At 39.5% G+C, this 14,433-nt stretch overlaps 1 long non-coding RNA gene across 1 annotated transcript in view; it reads left to right on the top strand.

The window, feature by feature from the left end:
- The window catches only part of LOC104102502 (uncharacterized), a 106,182-nt gene extending 96,834 nt beyond the window's left edge, over positions 1-9,348 (top strand). The window contains exon 6 of the long non-coding RNA XR_011412374.1: positions 9,268-9,348. This is a non-coding gene — a long non-coding RNA (uncharacterized lncRNA). The remainder of the gene's footprint in view (positions 1-9,267) is intronic.
- The last annotated feature ends 5,085 nt before the right edge of the window (positions 9,349-14,433 follow it).

Genomic DNA, 14,433 nt, shown 5'->3' with positions numbered 1-14,433 from the left:
TAGCTTGAGTTGGAGATATTGAAGTTGTTGCCGCCTGCTGGGCCTAACCTTCTTCAGGCCCAAATCATGAGTCAAATTCCCTTTCTTTCACTACTTTTATATAAATATGTTGTTACTTTTATATGTATATAAGACTAACAATATTGAGTGAATGTGTTATCCTTTATTATTCTTTGATTCTTCAGAAACTTAGGCAAGCTAAAAACAGTAGGTAACTAAAGGAAGTACTATCTCTTCAGTAATTAAATAACTTCAACTTGCTTAGTTACTTCTATACAATTTTCCCTTTTCACTCATACTAACCATTTTCATGAAGCTTTGTGAAGATTAAGATAGATTTTAAAAGCAAGCATTTTCTTTCTTGAAAGCCAAAATCAGAAAAATGGTTTCAAAGTCAAGTTTTCTACAAAAACCAAATGAACACACTCGCGATCAAAGAAATTCAAATGGCTTTCTTCTAAGACTGTGATGCAGAATTTAGAAATGAGTTTTCAAGGTATATCTAAACTCATTTCTCCTATAACTCTTATTTCACTAAGGTTGCACAAATAGCCATTTTTGTTTTAAAAGTAAAGTATTTTTAAACCTAGCCATACTTACAAAGCTTACAAATAAAACCTTATAGACCTACTATCAAAGTTCTTTCAATTACATGAATATGAACACTTTCCAAAGCTTTACAAATGAAAACTACACTCTCCTTTCCAAATTACATACATCATTTTCAAGTAATAAGCTTTAAACGTGACATAGGGTAAACCATATATTTTTAAGCACTAACTAAGTAGAATATAGACAGTTAATTCCTTAAACCTAGTCTAAGTCCTATAGAATTATCTCAGATAAATTTTAAGGGGTGCCTAACACCTTCCCTTTAGAAGAACAAGAACCTTTACCTGAATCTCACTAGTTAGTAGACCAATAGGATAATGATCTTAATGACTAAAATAGGTACCCTAGTATACCTTTAAGCATTAGGTGGCAACTCTCTTTTATTATCAACAGAAAAATCACTAGTTGAATCTTGCTTTGACTCTTGCAAAATAGGGTGCAACAACATGGCGACTCTGCTGGGAATTCACACTTAGGTTCTGGCCTTAGTAGACTTAGACTGGATTTGGAATTTTGAAATGTTTGTACACTTCTTTAACTATGTTTAATTTGCAACTATGTGCTTACCTGCATTACTTGTTCATTATGTACTTACCTGCTTACTTTAAATATAATTACTAACATCCCACTATTTTTTACTGCTTTATATATACTATCATCACACTCTTTCCTATCGAGTCTTGGTCGTACATCATCACATACATTGGCACGTGAGGGTTGTCCTTTATACCCCTCTGAACCTTCTTTCAAAACACTTTAGTTTTAGAGAATGGCTTTGTCATGTCAACTGGCATAATTTCTCACAGTATTCAGTCTAACTCAAAGCTAGGAAACACTCTACTCTAGCAAACATAAGTCACACTGCATAAACCATAGGTGAGTCGGTCCTTGGAATCGACACACAATTAGGAAATCCACCCTAATGTCAACGGGTCATGCACCCAACGACATGACGTTTGTGGAAAGATGAACCAATTATGACGAGACACTAAAGATCTGAAGCAAAAACTTATTAAACTCTTTTCTATACCATCTTCTGAAATGAAAATCAACCAGAACATCCCCGAAATCAATATGGTCATGGGAGCACCGCACAAGCTAAAGCAATGGTAGAAGAATATCTGCCGAGAGCATGGAGAAAAAATTAGGATGCACCTGGAGCATTGACTGCCTTACTGAACATCCAGGCCGATAGGGTGCTCACCCATTTACTGATAGAGTTTTGGGATCCGACCAAAGTAGCTTTCAAGTTCGCTGATTGTGAGTTGGTTCCAAGTTGGAAAATGTTACCAGCTTCTTAGAGTTGCCATTTACAGGGAGGAAGCCGATACTACTGGTCACCATGCCCGACTACAGGTTTTTCGATGCTTTAGGTTTGGCGGGTAGTCCGAGCATAAGGAACAATGAAGATGGATGGGTAAGCCTAGACCAATTGTTCGGAAGGTTTAGACATCGTGAGAGCTATAAATAGTACTTAGGGGAGTTTCAGTGCGATCAAGATACTTGGGAAAGTCTCTGACCCATAACCTTCTCTTTGGTGCTGCTAGGACTGCTGGTTTTCCCGCAAAGGAGAGAACGGATAGATATCAATTTGCTACCCGTGGTCTTGGCAACATTCAAGGGCAACCTCTAAGCCACCTTGGTACCTATGGTGTTAGCAGAAATTCTCAGAGCATTGTCTGCATGTTCCCGGGGGTATGATTTCTTCAAGGACTGCAACTTGTTGCTCCAAATATGGGTCACAGATCACTTCTTACAATGAGAGGCCACATTTGATTACTTTGTGGGCGTTAGAAACATGATTCAAAGTCACAACAAGAGAATAAGGCATTGCATCTCCTCGCATGGACATGAAAAATGGAGGGAGATTTTGACCAACCTAAGCAGAGAGTGGATAAACTGGAAGCTATCATGGCTGAGCGGCATGGAAATTCTAAGGACTCCCCAAAAGTATTTCATCAAGCTGATAGGACTCGAGGGCATCTAACCATATGCACCCTACGAGTTCTCAGGCAGATCAGGTTGATTCACGATGTAACTCTTTGGACGAGAATGATACTGCATGAAGACGAATACAATGGGCAGATCCTGATACCAAGGATAGAGAGGCTTCAAGAGGAGTGAAATGATCTAATCATGATGCCAATGGGTCAGAATTCGTGGTACACTCCGGAATATTATATCTGGATCAATGAAGAGGATGAGTTAGCCCGACCAAGCAGGGAGGGAATAACCTGGATTGAAGAAGTAGTTATGGCTTTGCAAATCTATCATGAGATTTTTTCGCACTACCTTGTGACCACCTCCATGCACCGTCAAGTGGTCCCAAGATCAATCGATCATATGCTGCCACCTCCCGAGGATGACGACCGAGTAGTTGAGTGTATACAAATCGATACTGAGACAGAACTAGAAGAAGACCTAGAGGAAGAGCCAGAGTTCAATGGTGATGAAGAAGAGTTTGAAAAAGACCCGGAAGAGGAACTGGAAGAAGAAGAAGAAGAAATTGGGAATGCTTCTGGGGATGGTTTTTAGAAGCTGGTTGATTTCACCCCTTTTCCCGCCTTGTATATTTTATCTCAAACTCTTCCACCCCTTTCCCTTTTTCCCTAAGGGCAAGTTTTGTGAGCCCATGTAATCTTATGAATGTTGAAAATAATATTGTAACATTTGCTCCCGCCTGCTACAATCCAAATATTATTAATAAAAACCAAATTTGCTTCGGATCTAAATGTGTCGAATCTAATTATTTATCAAAATTTGTGACTTAGGCCTACCTCCGACAAAGAGAGGTCCCTCGAACATTAGGAAATGCATTTGCTTGAGTACGTGAACTAACTACTCCGTATGCCCATATTTGTCCGAACACTGAAACTAACTTCTATTCTTTTCTTTTCTTTTCTTTTCTTTTCTCTTCTTTTATTACTTTATTATTCCCCTAAAAGAAAAGGTTGGTTTGTGTAGACCTAAAAACTGGCGGAACCACCCTACAACTTGAGATCGAAAGGGAAGATATCTACGATAAATAATCCGACCGAACACGGTCTAATAATAGATGATAGCCCGGGGCGATCGGGAGAGAAGGATGATACACGGAATGATGAACAAGTTGCCAGGATGGCCCAAGAGATGGAATCATTGAGGGAAGAAGTACAACACATTTGGGAATTTTCACATCTGGCCGTGACGATGCTCCCATAACCACCCCATTTTCCTTCTCTTGATTCGATCCCCGACCACTTTCCTTCAACTACTCACCAATCAAACAATACCCCGACTTCAGTCCCTACTACCCAAATTATACCCCCAGTAACCCCTGTAAACCCACCGAACTCTCATATACACACCCATTTATGTACCAAATTACGTTCAAACACCTTAAAATCCACCAGCTACTACCAACACAGTTCATACCCCTCTTCGTGATGGTTTATCCTCCCCACTAACCAAAACCAGCACATACCCACGACACATACCTCTTCACACGAGCGATATGTTCCTCCAGTATACACCATTTTAGAACCCACTTTCACAGTGCCCATCATGGTCAGGCTGCCTTACGAAGTTGATTAATATGCCAAAATGGAAAGAGAAGCTAAGTATAAGGAGAAAGAGTCGGTATCCGAACAATTGTGGGCACTGAGGAAACAAATGAAGAACCTTCAGGTCGCTCGAGGGAGTGAAAGTCTAGACTATGAGGATCTAGATTATGAGGATTTGTGTATACACCTTGATGTGGACATGCCGATAGGGCACAAGCCTCTGAAGTTTGATGGGACAGGTGATCCACATACACACTTGAGAGCCTATTGTGATAAGCTAGTTGGAGTAGGAAAAAACGAGTAGTTGAAAATGAATCTATTCAACAGGAGTTTGACAGGGGAGGCACTTAATTGGTACACTCACCAAGATCCCAGAAATTTGAGGGAATAACAGGATATGGCAGAAAATTTCATGAATAGTTTTCGGTTCAACACAGAAATTACCCATGATAGGTTCGCTCTAGTAAACTTGCAGAAGAAGTCGTCAGGATCATTTCAGAAATATGCATGTCGATAGAGGTCAGAGGCTACCAGAGCACAATACTCGTTAGATGACAGTGAATTGAGTAAGTATTTCATCAGAGCTCAGGAAGGAATCTACTTTGAGAAAATGATGGGCATGATAGGGCAGAAGTTCCCTGAACTTGTTAATATGGGAGACTTTTTAGAGGAAGGCATAAAGTCCAGCAAGATACAATCTATGGCCGCATTGCAAGCAGCTAGTAATGCGATTCAATCTGGTTCAATAGGCAAAGGAAAGAAGAAAAATGAAGAGGTATCGGCAATCGTTCCCTATTACCAGTCCAATCCACACCATGGAAACATCTCTTACTCTCCAAATACCCATTCCCCACACCCACCTACTTATGCTCCAGTATACAATACATAACCATACTACAATCCCCAACCTCAATATAACCAACATCACACCCATACAAATCCAAATCCACCACGGCCATACGCTCCAGTTCAAACTACCACTCATCAAAACTGACCCCCGACCTCGCCCAAATTTTGAAGAAAGAGGTCCCAGAAACTACACCCCGGTTGATGAGCCTTTTGGCTCAACTGTTTGAAAGACTGATGAGAGCTGACTAAATACATTCGATAGAAGGAAGGATTCCTAAGCATCCTTCAAAATACTTTAATGCAACCAAACGATACGTCTACCATTCAAACGTACCAGGGCATGATACCGAGAATTTCTTTAGGCTGAAAAATAAAATTGAGTCAACTGATCAAAAGTGGAGCTATTCAATGAGCTCCAGCTCCGCCCAATGTGAACCGTAACCCATAGCCAAACCATCGGAATCAAGAGCTAATATGATCTCCTTGGATGAAGAGTATGATTTGAAAGTAACCATCATCACAATCAAAAATAATGAAGCTACAAGGATTCCACCTCGAAGGACTCCAATGATCACCGTACAGTTAAAACCTACAGTGATGGTCCAGACGTACCAGTAATAGTCCATTGTCGATGTTAGGGATGAAGAGGATCAGGAATACAAAACAGTTCTGTGGACATATCAACAAAAAGAGAAAAGGCAAGATGACGAATTCTGCAGCGACTCATGGAATGACCAGGTCAGGGAGGTGTTACGCTCCGGAGGAAGTAAACCCAGGGAATCTAGGAAGAGAATAGATTCAGAGAAGGAATATAATAGATCTGGAGGTTGCAGAATTTTGGAAGAAGATGTCAACTAAATAATACTCTGTGGAGGAACAATTAAAGAAAACCCCTGGGCAAATATCAATCATGGATCTACTAATGAGTTCTGACAGTCATAAAGACGCCCTGATGAAAGTGTTAAGTAGAGTGAGTGTGCCGAGAAACACTATGAGCGAGGCATTGGCAGTGACCATCGGGAAGATAGTTGAAGAGAACATGATCACCTTCCAAAGAGATGAACTTCCCATTAAAACCTATTCACCCTAGAACTAGTAGAATCCCCTTGTGGGCTAGAAGGTGTGGGTGCAACATTAGACCTTTGGGCCTGAGAAGCCACTATCTGAGTCAGCATTTGAATAGCTCCCCTAAGATCCCCATCAGAAATACCAGAATCGGAAGTTGGGGCTGGAGGTGGAATCGGAATATCAGGTGGAGGAACCGCCGCACCCTCAGTAGGTGTAGGGACTGGTGTGGCTTGGCAAGGTATAGTGGAATCAGGCAGTGAAGCAGTGGGGGGATTATCCTCACCCCTCGGGTATTCACCCGCATCATCAAATAGAGGGTCAACTGCCACTCTTGTAGCAGCATTGGCCCCTTGGCCAGTTCTTTCTCTCTTCTTAGGTGCCATATACTGAAAGTTAAGGGAATGTACGAGTTAGAAGAGGAACAGTTGCACAATTAGTTTCATCGCACGATCCAGAATATCAAAGAAGGGTATTGTTCCTAAATGTCCAAGTAGCCTCCAACTTATAGATGTGGTCGACAACACACTGATAAGAAGGACTCTACCAGACATGGCTCCGAGACATCCTAGGACACTTTAAAACCTTAGGCTCTGATACCAAGTTTGTCACGCCCCAACCTCGGGAAGCGCGACCGATGCTCAATCGAGTGGACCCAGTTAAGCAAGCCTATTAGACACTATCTACCCGACTCACCTATGACCCAGAGAAGGCATGCTCTCATTAGTTAGGAAGTAGAAAGTTCATACATATATACATTACTAAGTCGTTTCATTTTGTTACATCATTGTTAAGTCTCAAAATACATACAACCTTATGACTGAGCGGAATAAGAGCCCAAAACACAACATGATCCGTTGACCTTTCTAACACCTATATACAACCCACATAGTGTCTACGGAGCCTCTAAAGATACAAAATAGAGTAAAGATGGTGCCGGCAACAAGGCCCCGGCTATACCTCAAAAAGTGACCACAATATAAACAAAAGGTACAATACATGACCCCGAAATGAAATGGGGCTCACCGAGTCCGCTGAGAAGAGGATGCAGTACTATCTGTGATCAACACTGTTTGCTATGGAACCACCTGCGTCCATTTAAAGATGCAGCGCCCTCGGTAAAAGGGACATTAGTACTGTCAATTAGTACTAGTATGTAAAACTAAAACATTGTCTCAATAATGAACACTAATACATGGGGAATCAATCAAGAGTGCTATATGAGCTTTAAATAACACGAAAACATCAAGTTAAGGATCACAAAGATTTTTAAGTCAATCCCCGCAATATTAGGTTGGGTGGTTTTTAGTGCTAATATGCCACAATCCTCAATACCACCGTGTTCTTACACAGAGTCCGTTCTCGGCCCGATCGGCTAGGCCATCTCATTTGAGACATCAACCATATTTACAATTTTATCCACAATACCATCGTGTTCTTACACGGAGTCCAATCTTGGCCCGATCATCTAAGCCATCTCATTTGAGACATCACCCTTTTTCAATCAGTCATCTCACTTCGTATTTCTTTCCCATCTTTTCAATACAATGGTACGAGTGGCATCAATTATAAAGTTATTCTTGGCGCTTGGCCGTATTTCATGATTCAAGTTCATTTTCGTATTCCAACATTATTATTATCATCAACAACAATAAGGCTTCCCATGCAAGACATTAAATTCATATATGAGCAATTTGGAATCCAAGGCACATAGAGGCTTTTCACACAATTTGGCGTAACAGTCTTTAATCGAATTTGACTTGAAGTCTAGGCATTTTTAGCACATATTCTAAGTTTTAAAATTTTCCTTAGATGACGAGATAACATGAAAAAAGCACAGGAATACATATTGCACATATATTTTCAAAACAAGCACATTCGGAATAGCAATTTCTAGGATGTTCATTTTGGAACTTGCATCGATTTCATGAATACCATGGGATTAAATTCTAAGAAGAGGGGGTTTAGCCAACATACCTCAATTGAGCTTCTTAAAACTCTAAGATGTTCAGGAATATTAGCAACTTCAATCTATTTTAGCAATATAGCAAAATTGAGCCAAAAATTAGGAAAACGATCATGGTTCTAACTCACTTGAGCATATTATCAAACACTAGGTGAGCATCAATGTTTTAAGTCCCTTTGTGGAAGATTCTATCATTCCCCAACCCATTATCTACCATTTTTAGCTCATAACCTTCCCACATACTTCAAGAATACATGCATGCAAGACAACAACCCTCACACCCAATAATTGTCTCCCTAATTATCTCATTTTTTGTAAATTTTTTAAATTAAGAGCTGGGGCATAGATTCTTACCTCTTGGGATGAAGACCTAGAGTACTTCTCTTGCTAATCTTCAAAGGTTTAAGTAAGAATTGAAGAGAAATTTTTTATGAAGATCACTTTCTCCCTCTAGGACTCTCACTCTAAAGGTATCAAAAATAAGCTTAAAATGATCTATAGGATGTGTCTTAACGAAATAGGGTCGGGTTTAAAAATCCCAAAAATAAAGCTCTGGAACAGGTTCTGCGGTCGCATATACGACCACATAATGATTATGCGGTCCGCGAAATTTGGGTGCCTAAATTGGAAAGGAACTGACCAGGTCTGCAGTCACTATGCGGCCCGCCCTCCCTCCAAAAAATTCCAAAGAGGGATATGCGACAAGAGTGCGGCCCGTAAAATGGTCATGCGGTTGCATAATAGGCCACAAAATAACATTAAAAATGGCCCAAAAGACTTCTCCACTCTGCGACCATTCTGTGGTCTGCAGAGTAGTTCTGCGTTCGCATAAGAATTTCTACTATTATTAACCTCTACGCCTACTTCGGCATCACGGAATCCGGATTTTTAGAAAATAATTTACGGGGCCTTACACTTAGTCCCTTGGTTGATGGCTTAAGTTGTAAGAGTTTATCAGAGTTTGACATTTGTGTAGACGACTTCAGAATGGTATTTTGATGGTTTTAATATCTTCATATGGTGATTTTGGACTTAGGCGTACGTTTGGATTTGGAGGTTCCTAGTTCATTTTGGCTTGAATTGGCGAAAGCTGGAAGGTTGAAAGTTTGGAAGGTTAATAGGTTTGACCGAGAGTAGACTTTGTTGATATCAGGTTTGAATTTTGGTTCTGGGAGTTGGAATAGTTCCATTGTATCATTAGTACTTGCATGCAAAATTTAAGGTCATTCCGAGTTGTTTAGGCATGTTCGGCGTAAGTTTTGAATTTGGAAACTTGGATTAGTTCCTTAGGCTTGAATTGAGGTGCGATTTGTGATTGTGATATTTTTTGGTGTGATTTGGGGCCTCTAGTAGGTCTGTGTTATGGTTTTGGATTGGTTGGTGTGATTGGACGGGGTCTCGGGGGCCTCGGGTGTGTTTCAGACCATTTTCTTTGTTTTGGAACTACTTGTTTCTAATATTTCGGTGTGCTTCGCGATTGCGGATGGTGCATTGTTATCGCGGAGGGTATTTTAGTGGCAGGTGGTATTTTTTCTTCACATTCACGAAGATATGATTGCGTTCACGGGGCATGAGGGGTTGTGGCCTTAGCATTCGCCACCTGGGAGTCGCGTTTGCATAGAGGGAGGTCGGCTGGGGGTGATGGCACGCGTTGGTCTTCGCATTCCCGTATGCCTGACAGGTTTGAGCATCGCATTTGCGAGGGTGGTCTCGCATTCACGTAGAAGGGTCAGCAGATGAGCGTGGGATTTGTCTTCACGATCACGATGTAGGTCCCGCGATCGCTATGTGTATGCCTAGGCAAATCATTTAAGTACTCTATTTTGAAGGATTTGATTATTTTATCATATTTGAGAAATACAGCTCGGATTTGGGCGATTTTAGAGGAACTTTTTATGATTTGGATTGGAGTAAGTATTTTTGACTCAGATTTATTTATTATTTATGATTCCAACCTTGATTTTAGCGAGTGATTGATGAATCTAAGTGAAGAAATTGGGAATTTTAGTAAAACCTTTTCTAAAGTAAAAATTGATGATTTGAGGGTCGATATGAGGTTGGATTTTAATGAAACACATATATTTGGACTCGTATTGGAATGCGTATTCGAAATTTGTGAGTTTTGTCGAGTTTCAGGGTTCAAGTCCAGGGTTGACTTTTTGGGTTGACTTTGCATAATTAAACCAAGATCTTAGCTTTTTTTGTTTGGGCTTGTTTTTTATGGCTTTTGTTGATGATATTAAGTTATTTTGGCTAGATTCGAGTCGTCCAGAGTTTGATTCACATGGGAAGGGCTTCTTAGAGTACTGATTTAGCCTGCTTGAGGTAAGTATCTTACCGAAACCTGGTTGAGGCACTAGTTGCTTGAGTTGTTTGTGATAGCTACGTATTATGGGTGACACACATGTGACGGGTTGAGCCCATGTGCGAGCACCGGGGTATTATTCATGCTCGGTATAGTGCTTAGGCTATGTTATGCCTTGAATTGATTGCTAAGGTTCAAGCTGTGATGTTTCTTATATTTGTATCCTTTTAAGAGCTATTTAAACCATGTTTGAGAATATATAGAGGTTAATCTCCTGATTGAACCTGATAATTACTAATTTCGTGATGTAATTGCCTGATTTGAGTTGTGGTAACACACTTCGCACATGCATACACCTTAGCATGTCACTTGTACTAGTCTATGAATATGAAATTTGATATTTATTGATCATGTATATGTAATCTTGTATATCTACTTTCTGTGTGATATGAATTAAACTGGTAGCACGTGAACACATCACATGGATTGTGATTATTAGCGCGTGAACATGTCGTGTGGATTATGATTATTGGCACGTGAACATGACGTGCGAATTGTGATTATTGTTGTGATTATTGTCACATGAACATGTCATGCGGGTTGTGATTATTGGAATGTGACTTCGCCGTACTGGTAGTGATTATTGGTGTCACGACCCAAATTTTTCTCTGTAGGATGTCGTGACGGCACCTAGTCTCTATGACTAGGTAAGCCTAATATTTGTGCGGAACAACAGAATTTAAACTGAACTGAAACCTCGACACATGAAATATAAAAAGAAATTGCGAATCAAATAAATACAACTCCCAAAACCCGGTAGAAATAAGTCACAAGCTCTAAAGATAAAATGCTAAGTGTCTTTATACATCAGAGTCTAATGAAAATAAGGAAACAACATCATAAAGATAGATGGGGACTCCTAGGTCTGCGGACGCTGGAAGATATACCTTGAAGTCTCCACGTACGGCCTAGCTCACTGGTACCTGGTCTGGTATGCAGTACCTGGATCTGCACAAAACGATGTACAGAAGTGTAGTATGAGTACACCACAACGGTACTCAGTAAGTGCCAAGCCTAACCTCAGTATAGTAGTGACGAGGTCAGGTCGGGGCCCTACTGGAATAAAAAGGAAACAAAGTAGAAGATATAATTATATAATGAACGACTGAGAATTTAACAATGAGGAATTACATAAAGGTAACAACACAACAAATAGAGGTAAATAACAGGGGCACTCTCAAGGTACCGCCTCGTAGTCCCGAATGTAAGTATACAATAAGGGAGCTCCTGAGGTACCTCCTCGTAGTCCCAAAAGTAAATATGCAACGGGGACCTCCCGAGGTACCACCTCGTAGTCCCAAAAGTAAATATGCAATGGGGAGCTCCCGAGGTACCGCCTCGTAGTCCCAAAAGTAAATATGCAACGGGGAGCTCGCGAGGTACCGCCTCATAGTCCCAAAAGTAAATACACAACTCATAACTTATGGAACAACGAGTTTACAGTAAGGAATCCTACAGTTAAAGACTGAATATAAAATCAAAGAAGCAGATAATTCAACTAAGCATGTTGCACAAATTTCAAGTAAGAGTTAAGACACGTGGACATGTGATACTAGGCTAAACATGATAACTACACATGCTAAGGTGATCACGTCCAACTATGCCTTATAAAAAGGACTAAGCGGTCGTTGCAAATATAATCCACTTTACAAGTCCGGAGCCGAATCCCACAGAGAACTAAGGCTTAGATACAGCTGTTCAATATTGCTATGAAACACAAGTCCAAACAATTTCCTAATTATATAGATTATAATATTTATTTCTATCTAATTAACTAACAACTATTATAAAGCAGTAAAATTATCAACTAACAAGGATGAAATTTTAGACAAGACTAAGGAGGTCTAGAGTTATGATTTCCCCAATTGTCGGAATACTTCCCGCTAAACCTTCTATAATTTCGCCTAAGTATTTTCTACCGATCGTGAGTACTTCAGGTGTTATAATTCTCTTTTGAGCAACTACCACAATTTACTACACATATTCTTCCGAACTACGCTAGCTGGCACTAGTTTACTGCTCACTAAGATCGCACCCAGGTTTCGTTATTTCTAATCCCACCTTTGAACCCTTCGTATTGATTCCTCACATACGTCAGGAGTGATGTTGTTCAACAACTACCTAAATGTGTACCTTTTCCAAGTAATACATATTAAATAGGCACGGTCAATTAATGGCCATTCAATCAATAATAATAAACATGTAGCTGAACAAGTAGAGAAATCCAATGGCTCAATTATATAAAAACATAACAAGAAGTTATCCTACAAAAGGTTCTATCAAAACTCTAGATAACAAATTAGCTATTCATACTAGTATGCAAAACTACAATACTAGAATTGATAACCAATAATAGAAATAGAAAGACGGAAGTGAAAAACTAGTAGAAGAATTCTCCGCTTTGCTCCAAGTGTGTTCTTGCCTCTTTAGGTCGAATCCCCGGTAGGTCAAAATTCCCTCTAAAAAATGTCCACTTAGGTCGAATATGCTCTAAAAACGTCTCTCTCCTAAAAATTATGTTTAAGGACTATTTATATGTGTAGGATAAAAGTCTAGGCAAAATAACCAAGTTCAAAACCAAATAGAAGACAAAATAGGCGTTAAAAACCCGGAACCCGCGAACACCTCGCTGTAGACCTCGCGGCGTGAGCTCTGTCACGAGCAAAATCTCTCACATCGCCTGCTCTTACGCGAGAAAAGTAGCTCGCTACGCCTACTGCTTCTTTGCTTCGTTTCTCATTATGTACCTTCTTTTCAATTCTTTGCCTTAACTTCTTTTGTTTTTCTTTGTCTTCATTCGTTCTTTATTCTTCCTCATTTGTTCTTTCTTTGTCATCAATCATTACCTTATCATTATATACTCATAAGCCTATTGTTTTAGTGCATGAATTACTCTTTAAATATTTACTTTGCTCTAATTTCATATCCAATATACCTACACATAAAATAAATCCAATTAAGCACATATATAGTATAGTTTAGCATTAAAGCACCTAAATGTAAGGTAAGTAATGCACTAAAAATATGTAATTATAGCCAAACATCACTACCCCACACTTAAACGTTGCTCTTCCTCGAGTCAACCAACAACTCACACTATCTTTGAGCACTTAACATATTTAACACTTTTGAAGCACACTACACCAATGACCATGGTTTATAACAACACTTAAACTTTAGCATATGCAATCACATACACTTCCCTTTTCTTATGCCATACTTCACAAATATTCACAATAAAGAAAACATGCTTCTAACAATCCTAGCCTCAAAAACCGACTCAATGTCACAATGCACTCATGGCTTGAACACCCAACATCGTTGAGAGAAGTCTAATAACGTCACCTATACCTCGCGAAATTATGTGCCCTCACAACAAGAACAAATGAGTAAGTTGAGTCCACACATTCGAATCAAATGCTCAAATATATTAAGGACTCAGATAAATCAAATAAATTCCTCACTCTCATAAAGAAGTCACATGCATGCACAAAGTACCATAGGCTTGCCCATTATGTAAACCTCCACTAATGTAGGCTTGCTCAATCTAAAATCAGTTAGGACTTTTTTATGGTTGTAACGTGGGCTAAGGGAATATTAAGATATATTTTGAATTAGTGGTTTATCCTCCCAAGTACTTTAACACATCACATAATAACTTTAAACGCAAATTCCTCAATCCACTTCAATTTCACAAACAAGATCACACCCCAAAAATATTCCCTCTTTCTTTAAGCACTACTTTACTTTATATCCCACTAGCAAGAACAAGACAATAATTTATTCATTTATATTTTTTCTTCTTTTCTTCTCTTTTTTTTTCTACTTTTGTTTTTCCCTTTTCCGTTTCTGCTAATGGTGTATTACTTTGAAAAAAATAAGTGCACCCTTCTTTCTTTCATTGGTTCCACTCGAACGCCACCCCACACTTAGTCCTTACTTCTTCTAACGCTTATTTTACAATTAAAGTGCTTTAAGAGGTAAAAGGATCAAAATAATAAAAATTTCGAACAAAGGGGTATATGATTATAATG

This window comes from Nicotiana tomentosiformis, chromosome 11 (genome assembly GCF_000390325.3).
Source record: "Nicotiana tomentosiformis chromosome 11, ASM39032v3, whole genome shotgun sequence".
Lineage (NCBI taxonomy): Eukaryota > Viridiplantae > Streptophyta > Magnoliopsida > Solanales > Solanaceae > Nicotiana > Nicotiana tomentosiformis.
Note: the sequence above shows the minus strand (reverse complement) of the source record. Positions and strands in the feature narration are given on the sequence as shown.